Below are 20,654 nucleotides of genomic sequence, written 5' to 3' on the forward strand. Positions count from 1 at the left end.
AATTGGACCAAGCTATATTTCTAACAAAGACAAATTATTTCTTCTAGATTTTCCAGATTTTTTTTTTTTTTTAAAGAAATTCAAAAGACTTTGAAATAAGATTTAAATTGGATTTTACAGATTTTCTACATCTGCTAGAATTTTTTTTTATTTTTTAATCATAGGTTGGAAGAAATATTTCACAAATATTCTTCGCCGAAAAAACAGAAAATAAAATGAAGAATTAAATAAAAATGTATTTATTATTGCTTACAATTAAAAGAATGAATTTACTTGAACATTGATTTAAATTGTCGGGAAAGAAGAGGAATGAATTTAAAAGGTAAAAATATATGTGTTTAAAAATCCTCTAAAATGTTCTTTCTGAAAGTTATAAAAAGCAAAGTAAAAAAAAAAATGAATTTATTTAAACCAGTGAAGACCAAGTCTTTAAAATATTTTCTTGGATTTTCAAATTCTATTTGAGTTGTGTCTCTCTTAGAATTAAAAATGTCGAGCAAATCGAGACCAGCTTGCTAGTAAATTAATAAAATAAAAAAAATAGAGGCAGCTCTTTCACAGTAAGTGCTGCTGTGAAAGACTCAAGCCGTCGTCTTGCGGGTTCCAGGGACCACCAAGGAAGGACATGCCTTTTGAGCATGTGTAGACTTCTTTTATTTTTTATTAATAAAAAGTATTTTGCGTGTTGCTTTTCAGCATTCCCGTTGCATTGTTGCTCGTGCTGTTGTCTCTCTCGCTCGTTCCTTCCTCGTATGGGTTGCTCTCGCGCCGCATCATCACCAGCCCCGTTCTCTCTTCCTTCTCCCCTTTTATACAGCAAGAGGAGATACGTTAATCATGTACAGGGGCGCGATCCACACTCCTGATCTTGTTTGTGGCGTCGCTCCCGGCACACCCCGCCTCGCCGCTCGCTCGCCATTCCCGCCTCCTTGCCTCTCTGTCGGACCTTCGGCTCCGCCTCTCCAAAGTTGCTATTTGAGCTATTTTTAGAACAGGCCAGCGGGCGACTCATCTGGTCCTTACGGGCGACCGGGTGCCCGCGGGCACCGAGTTGGTGATTCCATACAATAGAATCAAATAGACTAAACCCTCTTCCTATAGATCCAATAGGAAGAGGGTTTAGTCTATTCCATACAATAGAATCAAATAGACTAAACCCTCTTCCTATAGATCCAATAGGAAGAGGGTTTAGTCTATTTGATTCTATTGTATGGAACAAAGTTATTATGATTGGTGCCGCAGTCTTTTTCATAAACACTGTTGTCTTTGTTTATTGAGCGAGTTGAATCATTGATCTTGTAATAGTAGCTTGAGCTAAGCTACTTTCTTTTAGCGGAGAAATGCAAAGGTTTCTCCATGGTAAGCAGCTTTCTCTGGTGCTTGGATTCTGTGCAAAAAGCCTGAGAGGGCACATAAAGTTGGGATGACATTGTGAATATTAAAATAAATTCAAATATTACCAGAAAACGGCAATGCAAGTTTTATTTTTATCTTTTTCTACATGAAGCTTGGAATTTGGGACATGCTCTCCCTGAGAGAGCATAAGGAGGTTGAGGTGGGAGGAGGGGAGTAGCAGGGGTGTATATTGTAGCGTCCGGAAGAGTTAGTGCTGCAAGGCGTTCTGGGTATTTGCTTTGTTGTGTTTATGTTGTGTTACGGTGCGGATGTTCTCCCGACATGTGTTTGTCATTCTTGTTTGGTGTGAGTTCACAGTGTGGCGCATATTTGTAACAGTGTTAAAGTGGTTTACACGGCCACTCACAGTGTGACCTGTATGGCTGTTCATCAAGTATGTCTTGCAGTCACTATCGTTTGTTTGTAAAAGCCGCACACAACATCTGAATGGGCCGGCACGCTATTATTATGGAGAAAAGCGTACACGACGACAGGTTGTAGAGGACGTTGAATGCAGTGCCATCAAGGCATGTATTGTTCTCCGGGTGAAAATTGTGAGAAATTCGGGAGAATGGTTGCCTTGGGAGATTTTCGGGAGGGGCACTGAAATTCGTAAGTCTCCCGGAAAAACCGGGAGGGTTGGCAAATATGGCTAACTACTCAGAGTTAACGACGATCTGACATAGGTTTCAAGGAGTGACTGGTCTTTATGCTGACCTCATGATTTCTCACAGGTGCGCTGATTGCTGACAGTCTGCAGCTGCGGCGAAGCGTGGGCGTGAAGGGATCGGTGCTGCCAGACAGAGTGTTGGATCTTGCTGCGGGGCAACTGTGAGTTCAAGACCGCGCCGTGACAATGATACTTCTATTGATGTTCCTTCACATTGCTGTTATTTATTGGTACTCCTATCGATACGATTTGTAATTGGTTTTAATCAGTGGTTCTCAAGCTTTTTTCAGTGATGTACCCCCTGTGAACATTTTTTAAATTCAAGTACCCCCTAATCAGAGCAAAGCATTTTCGGTTGAAAAAAAGAGATAAAGAAGTAAAATACAGCACTATGTCATCAGTTTTTGATTTATTAAATTGTATAACAATTCCAAAGACATGCACCTGGGGATAGGTTGATTGGCAACACTAAATTGGCCCTAGTGTTTGAATGTGAGTGTGAATGTTGTCTGTCTATCTGTGTTGGCCCTGCGATGAGGTGGCGACTTGTCCAGGGTGTACCCTGCCTTCCACCCGATTGTAGCTGAGATAGGCGCCAGCACCCCCCGCGACCCCGAAAGGGAATAAGCGGTAGAAAATGGATGGATGGATGTATAACATTGCAAGATATTGCTCATTTGTAGTGGTCTTTCTTGAACTATTTGGAAAAAAAGATATACAAATAACTAAAAACTTGTGATTCAATTATAAAATAAAGTAATCATCAACTTAAAGGGCCCTCTTTGGGGATTATAATAGAGATCTATCTGGATTCATGAACTTAATTCTAAACATTTCTTCACAGAAAAAAAAATCTTTAACATCAATATTTATGGAAAATGTCCACCAAAATCTAGCTGTCAACACTAAATATTGCATTGTTGTGTTTTTTTTCACAGTTTATGAACTTACATTCATATTTTGTTGAAGTATTATTCAATAAATATATTTATAAAGGATTTTTTAATTGTTGCTATTTTTAGAATATTTTTTTAAAAATCTCACCTACCCCTTGGCATACCTTTAAGTGCCCCCAGGGGTATGCGTACCCCCATTTGAGAACCACTGGTTTAAATAAAGATGTTAAAAAATGCATTTTTTATTAGGGGTTTCATTGGCACAAAAAGTTAACAGAATTTTTAAGTCTTAAACAAGTAATATTTTTATGCGGCACAAGGTGCAATGCAGTTACATCATTGATTGATTGATTGATACTTTTATTAGTAGATTGCACAGTACAGTACATATTCCGTACAATTGACCACTAAATGGTAACACCCGAATAAGTTTTTCAACTTGTTTAAGTCGGGGTCCACGTTAATCAATTCATCTTGTAAACACCATCACTCTGTTTCAATTCATTACAATTACACTCAGCTGGAAATTATATTTATGTAGGCAATAGCACACAGCTTTTATACAGCACTGTATATCACATCATAATTTATATCAAATCCATGTATCATATACATCAATACATACCTATTAGCGACTAGAGACCTGTCAGCGGATGCTATCTTGCTTTAGAGCCACTTTATGGATTATGTTACGTCAATTTTTTACTTTTTTGGAGTGGATTCATATTGAGTGGATTACTAGATCGCGATACACACTGGACTTTGTGGGTATTGTGAGGAGTGTCAGGACTTTGACTTGGATTAGTTTTGCTTCTTCGATGCAGAGGGAATTTGGAACGAGCCAGGCGAGAATGTGAGTACATGATTAGTTTATTTATATACTATAATACAAAAAGGGAAAACAAAGGGCGCGCTCAGTGGCGGATAATAACCTAGACTAAACGCCAAACAAAACTGCACAATGGCGTGAGTATATACAAATAAACAAAAGATACTATCAAAGGTACTAAACAAATCAAAAACTTGCACAGAGGCATGAATACAAAAGAGATCTTACGTAGCGTGGTCAAAACAATCATCAGCGTGGCAAGGCAAGGTAGGTGCGTGGTCATAGTAAGTAGCATGTAGCATAGCAAGTAGTACAGCATAAGCAGTATGCAAAGTTCCCAGGCCGAGGAACAGAAAACAAATGACTTAAATAGTGACTATGATGATGAGAAACAGGTGTGGGGCTGAGGGCAGGGGCGTGACTTGGAGACCAGGTGCAAGCTAATGAGTAACTATGGAAACCAACAAAACCAGGAAGTGCAAAAACGGGAAACAAGAGTCCAAAAACAAAACATAACATGGTCAAACATAAACCCAGATTAACAGGCATGACAAGGAGGAAGGAAGTAAGTAAGTAAGGAAGAAAGGAAGGAAGGAAGGAAGTGAAGTGAATTATATTCATATAGCGCTTTTCTCAAGTGATTCAAAGCACTTTACATAGTGAAACCCAATATCTAAGTTACATTTAAACCAGTGTGGGTGGCACTGGGAGCAGGTGGGTAAAGTGTCTTGCCCAAGGACACAACCGCAGAGACTAGGATGGTGGAAGCGGGGATCGAACTGCAACCCTCAAGTTGCTGGCACGGCCCCTCCACCAACCGAGCTATACTGCCCCAAGGAAGGAAGGAACGAAGGAAATATCTTTTGTGTGGTGTTGCTTCCTTATTTGTGATTACTCCATGCTGATGATCAATCTTATAGGGCTAGGGCGGGGGTCAGCAACCCGCGGCTCTCGAGCGGCACACTGGTGGCTCCGTGGAGCTTTTTTAAAAAATGTATGGAAATGGGAAAAAAAATGAGGTTAAAAATGTATTTTTTGTTGTTATACGGTTTCTGTAAGAGGACAAACAAGACACAAACCTTCCTAATTGTTAGGAAGCCCACCGTTTAATGTTTGTGTTCATGCTTCCCTGATGAAAGCATTTGGCGAGCGCCGTTTTGTCCTACTAATTTCAGCGGCCCTTGAACTCACCGTTTTGTGTACCGTCACTCAACAGTTTGTTTACATGTACAACTTTCTCCATGTCTCATTTTGTCCACCAAATGTTTTATGCTGTGCATGAATACACAAAAGTGAGCTGTGATATAGTATTATTGACTTGTTATGGAGTGCTTATCAGGCATATTTACATCATGTGTTGCCATTATAACACTTTATTTTTTTTGCGGCTCCAGACAGATTACTTTTTTGGGTATTTTTGGTCCAATATGGCTCTTTCAACATTTTGGGTTGCCAACCCCTAGGCTAGGCGATATGGCAAAAAAAAAATAATAAATAAAGATCTTCCAATCCACAATTGTTTACAATGTTTTCAACCCGCCAGTTTTATAGCATGTGTACTAAAAACAAATCAACGAAGGATTACTTGTTTACTTTTAACGGTTCGCTTGAACCGACCCAATTAGGAACCGGTACCTAAAAATACTGTTAGTCTGTATATATCCTTATTCTTAATTGTATTTTAGTTTTGCTAAATAATGTTCTAGATAAAAATTGCACCCAAAAAAAAAAAAAAAATCTGAGTTTGTGAATCCTCACTGGCAACGGCAATAAAATAATTCTGATTCTGATTCTGAATCGTGGGAATAAATAAAAATGAATGAGATTACATTAAACAAAGCAAAGATGATGCAAAGGGTGGAGTCATCCACGTTACTATTTTCATTAATTGAGGTCAGGTAATGACAAAGTATCTCACAATTTGATGTTATACTTAGTATTTGCTGTAGTGGTATTTTTGTTCCAACCTGGAAAAAAACACACCACAATCTCTGCTGAAAATGAATAGGTAGATAGAAACGGCATCTGTGTGTGTGCGTGCGTTCCAATGGTTCAGAGAGTGGATTGAAGGCTTGTGCACGTACAAAACCCAAAACCAGTGAAGTTGGCATGTTGTGTAAACAAAAACCAAAATCATTTTCAACTTGTACCAAGTAGAATAGACAGCAAATACCAGATAGTTAATGTTTGAACTGGTAAACGTTGTTAACACAAAAAGAGTGCGGGTACTAGACTGGCCTGCCTGTAGTCCAGACCTGTCTCCCATTGAAAATGTGTGGCGCAATATGACCCCTAAAATACCACAACGGACACCTCAGACTATTAAACAATCTAAGCTGTACATCAAGCAAGAATGGGAAAGTATTCTACCTGAACAGATTCAAAAATTGGTCTCCTCAGTTCCCAAAGGTTTACTGAGTGTTGTTAAAAGGAAACAACTTGTTTGCAATCTGTTGCTGCCATTAAATTCTAAGTTAATGATTATTTACAAAAAAATAAGTTTCTCAGGTCGAACATTAAATACCTTGTCTTTGCAGTCAATTCAATTGAATATAGGTTGAAAAGGATTTCAATCAATCAATCAATGTTTATTTATATCCAGCCCTAAATCACCAGTGTCTCAAAGGGCTGCACAAACCACGACACAAACCACAACGACATCCTGGGTAGAGCCCACATAAGGGCAAGGAAAACTCACCCCAGTGGGACTTCGGTGAGTGAAAGTTCAATCCATAAAGGATCCAACACAACCGTGAGAGTTCAGTCCAAAGTGGATCCAACACAGTAGCAAGAGTCCTGTCCAAAGTGGAGCCACCAGGAAATCATCCCAAGCAGAGGCGGATCAGCAGCGCAGAGACGTCCCCTACCGATACACAGGCGAACGGTCCGTCCTGGGTCCGGACTCTGGATGAGCGGTCCATCCTAGGTCCCGACTCTGGACGAGCGGTCCATCCTGGGTCCCGACTGTGGACGAGCGGTCCATCCTGGTTCCCGACTCTGGACGAGCGGTCCATCCTAGGTCCCGACTCTGGACGAGCGGTCCATCCTAGGTCCCGACTCTGGACGAGGGGTCCATCCTGGGTCCCGACTCTGGACAGCCAGTACTTCATCCATGGCCACCGGACCGGACCCCCTCCACAAGGGAGAGTGGGATAGAGGAGAAAAAGAAACGAAACGGCAGATCAACTGGTCTAAAAAGGGAGTCTATTTAAAGGCTAGAGTATACAAATGAGTTTTAAGATGGGACTTAAATGCTTCTACTGAGGTAGCATCTCGAACTGTTACCGGGAGGGCATTCCAGAGTACTGGAGCCCGAATGGAAAACGCTCTATAGCCCGCAGACTTTTTTTGGGCATTAGGAATCACTAATAAGCCAGAGTCCTTTGAACGCAGATTTCTTGCCGGGACATATGGTACAAAATAATCGGCAAGATAGGCCGGAGCTAGACCGTGTAGTATTTTATACGTAAGTAGTAAAACCTTAAAGTCACATCTTAAGTGCACAGGAAGCCAGTGCAGGTCAGCCAAATGTGATCAAACTTTCTTGTTCTTGTCAAAAGTCTAGCAGCTGCATTTTGTACCAACTGTAATATTTTAATGCTAGACATGGGGAGACCCGAAAAATAATACGTTACAGTAATCAAGACGAGACGTAACAAACGCATGGATAATGATCTCAGCCTCATTAGTGGACAAAATGGAGCGAATTTTTGCGATATTACGGAGATGAAAGAAGGCCGTTTTAGTAACACTTTTAATGTGGGACTCAAATGAGAGAGTTGGGTCGAAGATAATAATTTGCGAAATAAAATAATTTGCAAGTCATTGTATTCTGGTTATATTTATGAATTACATAACGGGCCAACTTCACCGGTTTTGGGTTTTGTACTTCCACAGACTTTGAGCCTGTCATGATCTGTGGTCTAGATCAGGGGTGCCCATTACGTCGATCGCGAGCTACCAGTCGACCGCGGGGGGTGTGTCAGTCGATCTCGAGCCAGGCTTTTAAAAAAAAGAGACCTAAAAATTAGTGATCATCAATCTTCACCAAGACGTCACTTAAATGACATTCACGGTACCGGAGGGTCTTGTGAGATGACGCTGGCTGCTGCAAGATCATTATTATTAAAATATGACCGGGAGGAAGGCGAGAAACACTTTTGATTTCAACAGACTCTCGCGCCGTACCTTCCGTCAAAACTCTAAAGGCCGACTGCACATTTCCTATCTTCACAATAAAAGCCCTGCTTCATGCTGCCTGCGCTAACTAAATACAGAGTCTCGGAAAACTGGCGTGCACACGCGACCCCTCAGAAAGCTGGCGTGCACACGCAATCCCTCAGAAAGCTGGCGTGCACATCACTTGTGCACGCCAGCTTTCCGAGACTTGTATTTTGTTAGCGCAGGCAGCATGAAGCAGGGCTTTTATTGTGAAGATAGGAAATGTGCAGTCGGCCTTTAGAGTTTTGACGGAAGGGACGGCGCGAAAGTCTGTTGAAATAAAAAGTGTTTCTCGCCTTCCTCTCTGTCATTTTTTCATAATAATGAACTGGCAGCAGCCGGCGTCATCTCACAAGACCCTCGGGTGCCGTGAATGTCAATCAAGCAAGCAACGGAATTTGCCGCCAATGTTTTTCTTGTAAAGTGTATGGAAGCTGGATGAATTAGATGCCAAAAACCAACCACTTTCATGTGGTATTGTATAGAAAGGACAACTTTTTTCTCCTCCATTTGAAAATGTGGGCGTTATCATCATTACTGTCTGATTCCAATCAATGCAAGTCATCAGAATCAGGTAATACACCAACTTATATTCTTGTCTTCGTGAAAGAAAGACATCTATATGTGTTACACATGCTTGTATTATCATTAAACACATTTAACTTGTTTACAAAAATGTCTCTTTCATAAATAAATAAATATAAATGATATATATAAATCAGGTAGATCCCCTCGAGTTGGTCAATTGAAAAGTAGCTCGCCTGCAGAAAAAGTGTGGGCACCCCTGGTCTAGATCATGTTTTGCATAGTTATGTTCTGTTAGTTTTGGACTCCATTAGTTTCTGTTTTTGTGCACCCTTTCCATGACGACTCATTAGTTTCACCTGCCCCATGTGTTCGGATCACGCTCCTGCTTTAATCAGAGACTGTTATTTAAGCCTGTTTTGCCAGTTAGTCGTCCTGGCGACATTGCTAGTTTTCACACGATACCATAGTTCTTGCTGCTCCTTCATGCCATAGATTCATCCTCTGCATTGATTGTTTCATGCTCCTTTCTTGCTTAGTTCACGCTACTCTGTATTTGCTCTGTTCATGCCATGGACTCATGCTCTGCCAAGTAAGTTTTGTTTATTCATGCCACAGTTTAGCGAGTTTTGTTTCTCGTCCATAGTTCGAAGTATTAGTTTTTGTATCATGCGCTAAGTTGTGCCTTCGCCTTGTGCGCCCTTTTGTTTGTATCCTTGAGCCTAGAATAATTAAATATTCTCCGGTCCGGAATAGTACGTTTGCATCCCGGGAGAACAAACCCCACTGCAGGCTGCGACCCCCGCCTCGTTTTGACGGATCCACATGTTGGATTGACTCTACCCGCGTTCTTCAATTGCACATTCAAAGGCCAGGTCTTTCTGAAAGATTTTTACCACAATTATTCAACAAAGGTCATCCAAATAGCCATCCATCCATCTTTTTCTACTTATCCGAGGTCATGTCGCAGAGAAGCCTAGACATCCCTCTCCTCAACTCCATCCATCTCCTCCAGGGAGATCCCGAGGCGTTCCCATAGGGACTTGCTGGGAGACATAGTACCCCCAACGTGAGCTTGGTCTCCCCCGTGGCCTCTTACTGGTCGGACGTGCCCTAAACGCCACCCCAGGGAGGCGTTCGGGCGGCATTCTGACCAGATTCTGACCAAATGACCGAGCTTCTCACCCTAACTCTAACCGACAGAGGAAACTCATCAATCATTACCTTGTTCTTTCGAACAACAAAGGTCACAGATGAAAATAACGGCATTGGTCTCAATCAACAATCAGCTAGCTACAGCCGAGAGGAATGAGACACCATCAATATTTCTTTGCTTTTCCTATAGTCCATGGAAAACAGCCCATCTGATCCGAACATAGCAAAATGGTAAATGGGTTATACTTGTATGGCGCTTTTCTACCTTTTTTTAAGGAACTCAATGTTCTTTGACACTATTTCCACATCCACACATTCACACACTAATGGCGGGAGCTGCCATGCAAGGCGCTAACCAGGACCCATCAGGAGCAAGGGTGAAGTGTCTTGCTCAAGGACACAACGGACGTGACTAGAATGGTAGACGGTGGGGATTGAACCAGGAACCCTCAAGTTGCTGGCACAATCACTCGTCCCCTAGCATTGTTAAAGGAAGGAAGGACCCCTGATCTTATTGACCTACACCAGGCCTGGGCAATTATTTTGACCTGGGGGGCCAAATTTAGCAAAAAAATTGTTCCTGGGGGCCGTTTGTTGCGATCCGTGACTTGGGTCTTCAAGTTGTTTATTTTTCCATCGTTGTTTCATTCTCCGTCTGACCCGTTTATTTCCTGTTTTGTCCATCACTATGGTTACTCATTAGTTCACCTGCTACACTCGGTCCGCACACCTGCTTCAGCTAATCACCCTCCTTTATAAGCCAGCCTCTTCTGTTTATACTTTCTGGGACTCTAATTTGCTCACATGCAACAAGTAACGTCAGGTATGTTTTTCACGCTAGCTCATTAGCTAAGTCACCTTATTGTCATCTTTAGCTCACATGCTAATCATCTTTGTTTTTACTTTTTGTGCCATTGTGCCAAGTCTTAGAATTCATTGATAAAGTCCGAATAGGGCCGTTATGCTGATGACACCCAACTCTACATGCCCCTAAAGCAGACCAACACGCCGGATTGTAGTCAGCTGGAGGCGTGTCTTAATGAAATTAAACAATGGATGTCCGCTAACTTTTTGCAACTCAACGCCAAAAAAACGGAAATGCTGATTATCGGTCCTGCTAGACACCGAACTCTATTTAATAATACAACTCTAACATTTGACAACCAATTAATTAAACAAGGCGACACGGTAAAGAATCTGGGTATTATCCTCGACCCAACTCTCTCCTTTGAGGCATACATCAAAAGCGTTACTAAAACGGCCTTCTTTCATCTCCGTAATATCGCTAAAATTCGCTCCATTCTGTCCACTAAAGACGCTGAGATCATTATCCATGCGTTTGTTACGTCTCGCCTCGACTACTGTAACGTATTATTTTCGGGTCTCCCCATGTCTAGCATTAAAAGATTACAGTTGGTACAAAATGCGGCTGCTAGACTTTTGACAAGAACAAGAAAGTTTGATCACATTACGCCTGTACTGGTTCACCTGCACTGGCTTCCTGTGCACTTAAGATGTGACTTTAAGGTTTTACTACTTACGTATAAAATACTACACGGTCTAGCTCCATCCTATCTTGCCGATTGTATTGTACCATATGTCCCGGCAAGAAATCTGCGTTCAAAAGACTCCGGCTTATTAGTGATTCCCAAAGCCCAAAAAAAGTCTGCGGGCTATAGAGCGTTTTCCGTTCGGGCTCCAGTACTCTGGAATGCCCTCCCGGTAACAGTTCGAGATGCCACCTCAGTAGAAGCATTTAAGTCTCACCTTAAAACTCATTTGTATACTCTAGTCTTTAAATAGACTCCATTTTTTGACCAGTTGATCTGCCGTTTCTTTTCTTTTTCTTCTATGTCTCACTCTCCCTTGTGGAGGGTGTCCGGTCCGATCCGGTGGCCATGTACTGCTTGCCTGTGTATCGGCTGGGGACATCTCTGCGCTGCTGATCCGCCTCCGCTTGGGATGGTTTCCTGCTGGCTCCGCTGTGAACGGGACTCTCACTGCTGTGTTGGATCCGCTTTGGACTGGACTCTCGCGACTGTGTTGGATCCATTGTGGATTGAACTTTCACAGTATCATGTTAGACCCGCTCGACATCCATTGCTTTCCTCCTCTCCAAGGTTCTCATAGTCATCATTGTCACCGACGTCCCACTGGGTGTGAGTTTTCCTTGCCCTCATGTGGGCCTACCGAGGATGTCGCGGTGGTTTGTGCAGCCCTTTGAGACACTAGTGATTTAGGGCTATATAAGTAAACATTGATTGATTGATTGATTGATTCTTTATATTTCCTAGCTTTCACGCTAGCGTCTTTTGTTTCCCTTTCTATTAGCTCCAGTGTTTTTGTTCAGAGCTCACTTTTTGTTAATACATTTGTTAGATCTTACCTTTGTTGTGTTCTTCGTTTGACGCATCCTCGAGGGAATCGAACCCGGTACCACGATGCCGAACCGGCGTTACACCGTTATATCTATTTATAAGAACTCATACAAAACCTCACAATAATGTCTGATAGAACGCTAAAAATGTTATGACAGGACGCCTTAAAAACGGAATGGAATTTTACATTGTTTTACCGAATGAGGCACCCAGAATGTACATGAATTAAAGAATGTGAGATTTACAATATTAACTATGAACGATAAAACACTGAATATTAACAACATATGAACGTCACACCCCCTCTCCATCGACATATTTTACGATCAAGCAAAACGCAACAAAACTGCAACAAACACAGCAAAATATGAACGAGAAGGGTAAAAAAAAAAAAAAAAAACACCTCAAATCTGATACATCTGATAAATCACTAAGTTTTAGAAGTTTGTTGTAAAAATATCCTTCCGCGTCTGTCCCTGACACCCGCATTTCCGGCTCTGGAAACACTCTGTGGAAACGCTCCCCACCCACACTGCTTGGTGCCTCGTCTGACCTGCTGTGACGTAGATTACCATAGTAACTAATTAGATTACCATAGTGTGGAGGTCTTGCACCTCTGGGTTCTTCGGACCATCGAAAAGACACATGACAGGCTCGACGGGTTTTGTGGTTTGGTTTATTTTGCAATAAACTTATCGCTCTGCTTTTCAGCAATCGCCTCTCGTGACGGTCTCGCACTTTGGGTTGCTTTTCAGCCATCCGCTCTCGTCTTCGTCTCTGTTACCGTCTCGCTCTCGCTCGTGCTCGAGTTTTCTCTCTTGCATTAACAACTCCAACTTCTCCAACTTTTCCAACTACTCCTGCCCTTTTATAGAGTGACAGGTGATGAGATAAACGCGCCCAGGTAGGCCATCTACGCACCTGTCACCGATCTCAGAGCCAGCCCCAGCACACCCCGCTTTGCTACAGGTCCGCAGGCCACGCCCCCTCACACAGAGTAACTAGTATATCATGCAAAAGCGTGGATTACAACCTTTAAAATACTTTGTATAGTTCAAGACTTACGGGCATTTAAAAACATCACTGCAAATTGTATTGGCAGCTAGTTTCCATCTTAAAGATCTAAAAAAAAATATTTTGGGAATGTCCAGCGAGCCGGATTGAACAGCTTAACGGGCCGCATGCGCCCCACCGGGTCTTAATTTGCCCAGGTCTGGGCGAAACTGATTTTGTAATAAGACACAATTGGCACATCTGCGGCCCCTTCCAGGGTCTCTCGTTGGACCCATTGGGTTGAGTTTTTTTTTTCCCTGATGTGGGATTACTCGCCAACCCTCTCCCGATTTTCACCCAGACGACAATATTAGGGACGTGCCCCAAAGGCACTGCCTTTAGCGTCCTTGCTCACCTGAAATCTTCACCACTTAACATGGGGACCTGAGTGAAGACAGCTTGTCGTCAAGCCCGCTTTTCCTACATACAAACAGTGTGCCGCCGCAGTCACACAAACATCCACGGCTTTTCACACACACACAAATGAATGCAAGCATACTTGGTCAACAGCCATACAAGTCACACTGAGGGTGGCCGTATAAACAACTTTAACACTGTTACAAATATGCACCACACTGTGAACCCACACCAAACAAGAATGACAAACACATTTTGGGAGAATATCCGCACCGTAACACAAGATAAAAACAAATACCCAGAACCCCTTGCAACACTAACTCTTCCGGGACGCTACAATATACACCCCCAGCTACCCCTCGCCCCCTTCAACCGCCATCTCCCAAATTCGGAGGTCTCAAGGTTGGGAAGTATGGCTGGCGATGTCGTTGTGGTTTGTGCAGCCCTTTGAGACATTTCTGATTAAGGGCTAGATAGTAAACTTTTATGTATTGATTGACTTTTTGTGGTCCATATAACTTGTGGAATTAATTGAATCATATTGATATACACACACACACACGTATATATATATATATATATATATATATATATATATATATATATATTAGGGCTGGGCAGCGATTAAAAATGTTAATCGAAGTTAATCGCACTATTTCTCTGATTATTAAAGGTAGTGGGCTGTTTTAGGGAATTTTTGATCAAATTATCCGTAATAGCAATATTAATGTTGTGTTTATTCTGCGTAGTGCACTTAAAATAATTATGACCATATCTAGGAATTGATATGATGGGAATTTTCCGATTGTTTGCTTGGTGCTTTGATACTCTGAACGCATATACATGGTACTATATTGTGATGTTATGAGCCAGGGAATGAAAGAACTACCCTACCCAGCATGCAACAGGAGTGACGAGCATGCGCGGTAGCCCGGTATAGGTTGTGTCGCCATGACGGCATCTTGTATGTTGTGATATGCACGCTCTGAAAACAAACGTTAAGAACTCAGCCAACACTCCTCGTCTGCATTATTCATGAATAGACAGACAACACATATACTCCGCTGCTTCACAGGCCGCTGGATGTAGCCGGCAAATTATTCCCATGCTAGCTAGCTGGTCTAGCAAGCACGCGTCATTCAGTCCAAAACGGCCCGATCTATCCACTTCCAGAATTGTCTGGCGGTCGTAAGTGATCCTGGAGTGACCACTCTGTATGCCAGCCATGAAATTTACAGAATTGTCCGGTATTTTTGCCAAATGTTCCATCTTTACCAAGAGCCCCTCGACGCCGGGCGACGCCATCTTGTTAAGAAAAGGCGTTAACAAAATAAAAGCATGTAAACAACATACGCAAATGTGCGATAAAATAATTGTCGGCGTTAATAGATTGATGAATTAACTCATAATTAACGCATTAATTTGCCCACCCCTAATATATATACATTTATAAATATATATATATATATATATATACATACATACATACATATATATATATATATATATATATATATATATATATATATATATATATATATATATATATATATATATGTATGTATGTATGTATGTATATACATACATACATACATATATGTATACATATATATAAATAAATATATACATATATTTATATAATTTTTATTTTATTTTTTGATATATGATTTGCCTTTTTAATTTTTTCCTTTGTTTGTTTTTTATTGTAGCTTCATGGTGGTTAACGTTTTGGAGACTTGTGTATGCGTGTGCATGTTAATAAAGATTTTTGTGTTTTTTAAAATAATATTGGGAAAGTATAGTAACACAAATGTGTAAAAAAAAAAATTACAAAAAATAATATATATATATATATATATAGATATATATATATATATATATATATATATATATATTTGCATGTGCATGTTAATAAGGATATATATATATGTATATATATATATATATATATCTCGTGCACTAATTGACTGAAAGAGTGCGCATTTGACGCTAGTGATGTCACATTATCGATGAGTAGAATGCATTTTTTGATAATATGATTTGCCTGACCGGTTAGGAGACACCGATAGTAACAAGAGTAAAATGAATTAGAAAGGAAATATTTTAAAAAATTAAAATAAAAAATTTAATTAAATAACTTTTTTTTTTAACTTGGGACTTCCTGCGGGGCGGATTTTGGACACTGGGGGGCCATATATCCGTCCCGCGGGCCGTAGTTTGAGGACCCCTGCTCTAGTGACTCAAAATGCTTTACATAGTAAAACCCATTATCTAAGCAGGTGGGTAAAGTATCTCCACAAAGGACACAACGACAGTTACTAGGATGGCGGGATCGAACCTGGAACCCTCAAGTTGCTGGCACGATCGCTCTATTAACCGAGGCACACTGCCGCATCATATAATGTTTCCTAATATTCCACTTGTTTTTAGAGGAGGTCTGAGTGAAAACACAGCATTACTACTGTTTTTTAAGATAATATTGCGAAAGTATAGTTGTGATAAGACGTAACACAAATGTGCAAAAAATAAAACATTTATAAAGCAATTAAATGATTACATTTCATGGTAAAGTCTTTTTTTTTTTTTTTAGGAAGCAAGGACAGACAGCCAATGTTACTTTTCCAGTGTCCAAGTGAGTTTAAATTCATATTTTTGGTGAAATGTGCAATCACATCAACAATTTAAGTTAGTAAAGAATATATTTTATTGCAACTTTTATAGGGCTTCACGGTGGCAGAGGGGTTAGTGCGTCTGCCTCACAATACGAAGGTCCTGCAGTCCTGGGTTAAAATCCAGGCTCGGGATCTTTCTGTGTGGACTTTGCATGTTCTCCCCGTGAATGCGTGGGTTCCCTCTGGGTACTCCGGCTTCCTCCCACTTCCAAAGACATGCACCTGGGGATAGGTTGATTGGCAACACTAAATTGGCCCTAGTGTGTGAATGTGAGTGTGCATGTTGTCTGTCTATCTGTGTTGGCCCTGCGATGAGGTGGCGACTTGTCCAGGGTGTACCCTGCCTTCCGCCCGATTGTAGCTGAGATAGGCGCCAGTGCCCCCCGCGACCCCAAAAGGGAATAAGCTGTAGAAAATGGATGGATGGATGCAACTTTTATACATTTGATTTCCTGGGGCCACAAATGGCACCGATTTGTTGAATATTCTGTACTTTTGGATTTGTGTTGATGAAATCATTGTGTACACTAAAAAAAGAACAATCATAAAATGGAGTTGATATTGTTACATTTTCTTATTTAGTAGTGTTCACAGATGAATATATTTCAAAAAGTAATATTTTATCTGTCTCATACTGACTATGGAGATGATATCAGTAGAATAAAACTGCATTTAGTTTATATCAGAACTGGGCAAATTAAGGCCGGGGGGCCACATGCGGCCCGTTTAGTTTTTCAATCTGGCCCACTGGGCATGCCCAAATATTTTTTTTATATTTTTAAGATGGAAAGTATGGCTGCCATTATGATGTTTTCTAATGACTGTAAGTCTTCAATTATACAAAGTATTTCAATGGTTGGAATCTGCGCTTTTGCTCTATATCCTACTTACTATGGTAATTTAATTAGTTACTATGGTAATCTACGCCACAGCAGCTCAGACAAGGAATCAAGCAGTGAGCATTTCCACAGAGTTTTTCCATACTGGAATGCGGGTGTCAGGGACAGATGCGGAAGGAGATTTTTACAACAAAGCTCTAAAGCTTAGTGATATGTCAGATATACCTGATTTATTTTTTTACCCTGTGCGTTCATATTTTGCTGATTGTTGCATTTTGGTTGCATGTCGCTCGATTGTAAAATATGTCAATCCAGAGGGGGTGTGACGTTCATATGTTGTCAATATTCAGGGTTTTATCGTTCGTAGAAAAGTGTAAAATTCCATTAAATTTTTTAAAGCGGTCTGTCATAACGTTTTTAGTATTCAATCAGACGTTATTATTTTGTATTACTGTTCCTAAAAAGATATATACTGGTCCCGGACACATTTTTTTTCTCTAAATCTGGCCCCCTGGTCAAAATAATTGCCCAGGTCTGGTTTAGATAATGATAAGTCACATATTAGAATATGGGCAGCACGGTGTGAGAGGGGTTAGTGCAATACGAAGGTCCTGAGTAGTCCTGGGTTCAATCCCGGACTCGGGATCTTTCTGTGTGGAGTTTGCATGTTCTCCCCGTGACTGCGTGGGTTCCCTCCGGGTACTCCGGCTTCCTCCCACCCCCAAAAACATGCACCTGGGGATAGGTTGATTGGCAACACTAAATTGGTAGTAGTGTGTGAATGTGAGTGTGAATGTTGTCTGTCTATCTGTGTTGGCCCCGGTGGCGACTTGTCCAGGGTGAACCCCGCCTTCCGCCCGATTGTAGCTGAGATAGGCTCCAGCGACCCCGAACGGGACAAGCGGTAGAACATGGATGGATGGATGGATATTAGAATATGGGATCCACTAATTTAATTTAACTATTAAAATGTATGACTTCTTTTATCTTGGTGGAAAATATTGGACACATTGTGTTGTCAGTTCATGAGATGCGAAGCATATTGTTAATTTTTTTTAAATGTTTTTATTTTATTTTTTACAAATGACTGTGATGATGATGTCAATGAGGGATTCCGAATCACTGCTATGTTGGAATTTTAACGACCTGGTCGCATGGTGATGCGGATTCGTTCTCCCAGGAATGCAGACGAGCCTCGGACACGGCGTGAAGGTAAGAACAAATTATTTATTTAGAAATAAATCAGAGTGTGACAAAGAAAAACTTGTTCAAAGCAGAGAAGGTAAAACAAGAGAGCTAGCATGGGAGCTAGAAGATAAAAGGCCTAACGTGGAACCTAGCAGGTACAGAACCGGGAACAGAAGTCGTTATTTGTTGCGTCTAGCAAATTAGGAAGCCGCACAGACTGACGGGAGAAAGCAGGCTTAAATAATGACAGTGATTGCAAAACAGGTGTGCGACCGGAACAAGCGGCAGGTGAAAATGATCTGTAACCATGGTAACCAACTGAGAAGTGCACACACAGGAACCGAAGGAGTCCAAAAACACAAGCGAACCAAAAAACCCAAACAGAATATGATCCGTGCAGCGGATCATAACAGGAATTCTTATTAATATTGATACTGTTGTTGATATTATTCATTTTTTGGTTTGGCTACTTTTGGATTGTTTGTGTGTCCTCTCAATTGCTCTGTTGATTGCTATTCCGTTTGTTAGTTTGGTTTTGGAATTGAAATTGTATTTTTGTGGTATTAGGGGGCGGTATAGCTCGGTTGGTAGAGTGGCCATGCCAGCAACTTGAGGGTTGCAGGTTCGATTCCCGCTTCCGCCATCCTAGTCACTACCGGTGTGTCCTTGGGCAAGACACTTTACCCACCTGCTCCCAGTGCCACTGACACTGGTTTAAATGTAACTTAGATATTGGGTTTCACTATGTAAAGCGCTTTGAGTCACTAGACAAAAGCGCTATATAAATATAATTCACTTCACTATTGTTTTGTTGGAGTGATTATTAAAAAGAAAAAAAAAAGAAAAAAAAAGATATCGGTAGCAGTATCGGCATTGGCAACTCTAAATCTGTATTTCAATCCAGTAATATGGGATCGAGAGCAGGATCTGCTGTATCGCCCAGCCCTGTTTCCCTTGCCGAGAGCTGCTTACGAGTGGGCGTGGCCTGTTGGCAGGGTTATGCGAAGACGTCACCGAGAGCTGTTCTACGCCGTGGTGCTGAAGAGAAAAACTCTCCTCGCCTTTCCTCGCCCGCCTCAGTCTCGCTTCCTCCGCCGCCCGCCGCTGTTCTAGGCTTTTAACCGTTGGCGGGTTGCTGGAAGGCGGAATCCCCTCAGGCTCACCCACCGCGGCTGCGCCGGAGCTCAGCGAGCAGCGGGAGACATGTTGGACTCGTAAGTCGCTTTTCTTCTGCTACAACAGCAATTGCTCCATTTTGCATGGAGATGCTGCATTGTCCATTGAATCGATGCATTCCCGACAAGCTGGCTCGTTTGGCGCGCGCGCGTGCATGTGAGTATGTATGCGCGCGCATGTATACGTGTGTGCGCGCGCGTGTGTGTGTGTGTGCGTGTTCTGGCAATGCTGACTTAATGGGGACATCGCTCAGTTTACACACCTTTAGGGGACCTGTGACAGTATGGGGACAAAAAAGCAGGTCCCCTTAGAGGAAAACTTTTTAAATGAGGGTCAGATCCATGCTGAAGATGCCTATGTGATTTTTAATTGTGATCATGTCGTATTTAATTTGAACTTTTTATTTTTTTTAAATGGTCCTCAGTAGTCACGTACAAATGTGTGTGAATTATGCAAAAGTTTTTAAATTTGGTCCCCCATGAACCATATCAACAATTTTCCCCCAGGATCCCCAGTAAGCATGATCAGCACATTACTTAATCAATCCAGAGATTTAAAGACGTGTATGAGCTAACTGGGCAGTGGCCATTTTACCTCATTTTTTTTATGCCTTAACAACCTGTAGAAAGGGTGGTCCCCACAAGTCCTGATCGAACACTTGGTCTCCACTCCAAATGATATCGTGTGTGTGTGTGTGTGTGTGTGTGTGTGTGTGTGTGTGTGTGTGTGTGTGTGTGTGTGTGTGTGTGTGTGTGTGTGTGTGTGTTCTGGCAATGCTGACTTAATGGGGACTTTGCGCCGTTTACACACCTTTAAGGGACTTCTGACAGTATGGGGACCAAAAAAACAGGTCCCCTAAAGGGAAACCTTTTTAAATGATAGTCAGATCCAATCTGAAGATGCCTAAGTGATTTTTAAGCTTGATCATGTCATATTTAATTAGATTTTTTTTTCAAATGATCCTCAGTAGTCACGTACAAATTTGTGTGAATTATGCAAAAGTGTCTAAATTTGATCCCCCATGAACCATATTAATTCTTTTTCGCCAGGGTCCCCAGAAAGAATGATCAGCACATTACTTCATCAATCCAGAGATTTATAGACCTGTATGAGCTAAATGGGCAGAGGCCATTTTACCAAATTTTTTTTATGCCTCCACAACGTGTAGAAAGGGTGGTCCCCACAAGTCCTGATCGAACACTTGGTCCCCATTCTAAATGATAACCAGTGTGTGTGTGTGTGTGTGTGTGTGTGTGTGTGTGTGTGTGTGTGTGTGTGTGTGTGTGTGTGTGTGTGTGTG

The 20,654-nt window shown here is 41.5% G+C and overlaps 1 protein-coding gene across 2 annotated transcripts in view; it reads left to right on the plus strand.

Moving 5' to 3' along the window:
- Positions 1-2,125: 2,125 nt before the first annotated feature.
- smpd3 (sphingomyelin phosphodiesterase 3) overlaps positions 2,126-20,654 on the plus strand; it is a 143,414-nt gene continuing 124,885 nt past the window's right edge. The window contains exon 1 of one of the 2 annotated variants that reach the window (XM_061919921.1): positions 2,126-2,226. The gene's annotated coding sequence lies outside the window, so the exon portion shown is untranslated. Of the gene's footprint in view, positions 2,227-19,174; positions 19,393-20,654 lie in introns of those variants that run through there. The other variant, XM_061919920.1, reaches the window with a different exon arrangement.

The sequence above is a fragment of the Nerophis ophidion genome, linkage group LG14 (genome assembly GCF_033978795.1).
Source record: "Nerophis ophidion isolate RoL-2023_Sa linkage group LG14, RoL_Noph_v1.0, whole genome shotgun sequence".
NCBI classification, from domain to species: Eukaryota; Metazoa; Chordata; class Actinopteri; order Syngnathiformes; family Syngnathidae; genus Nerophis; species Nerophis ophidion.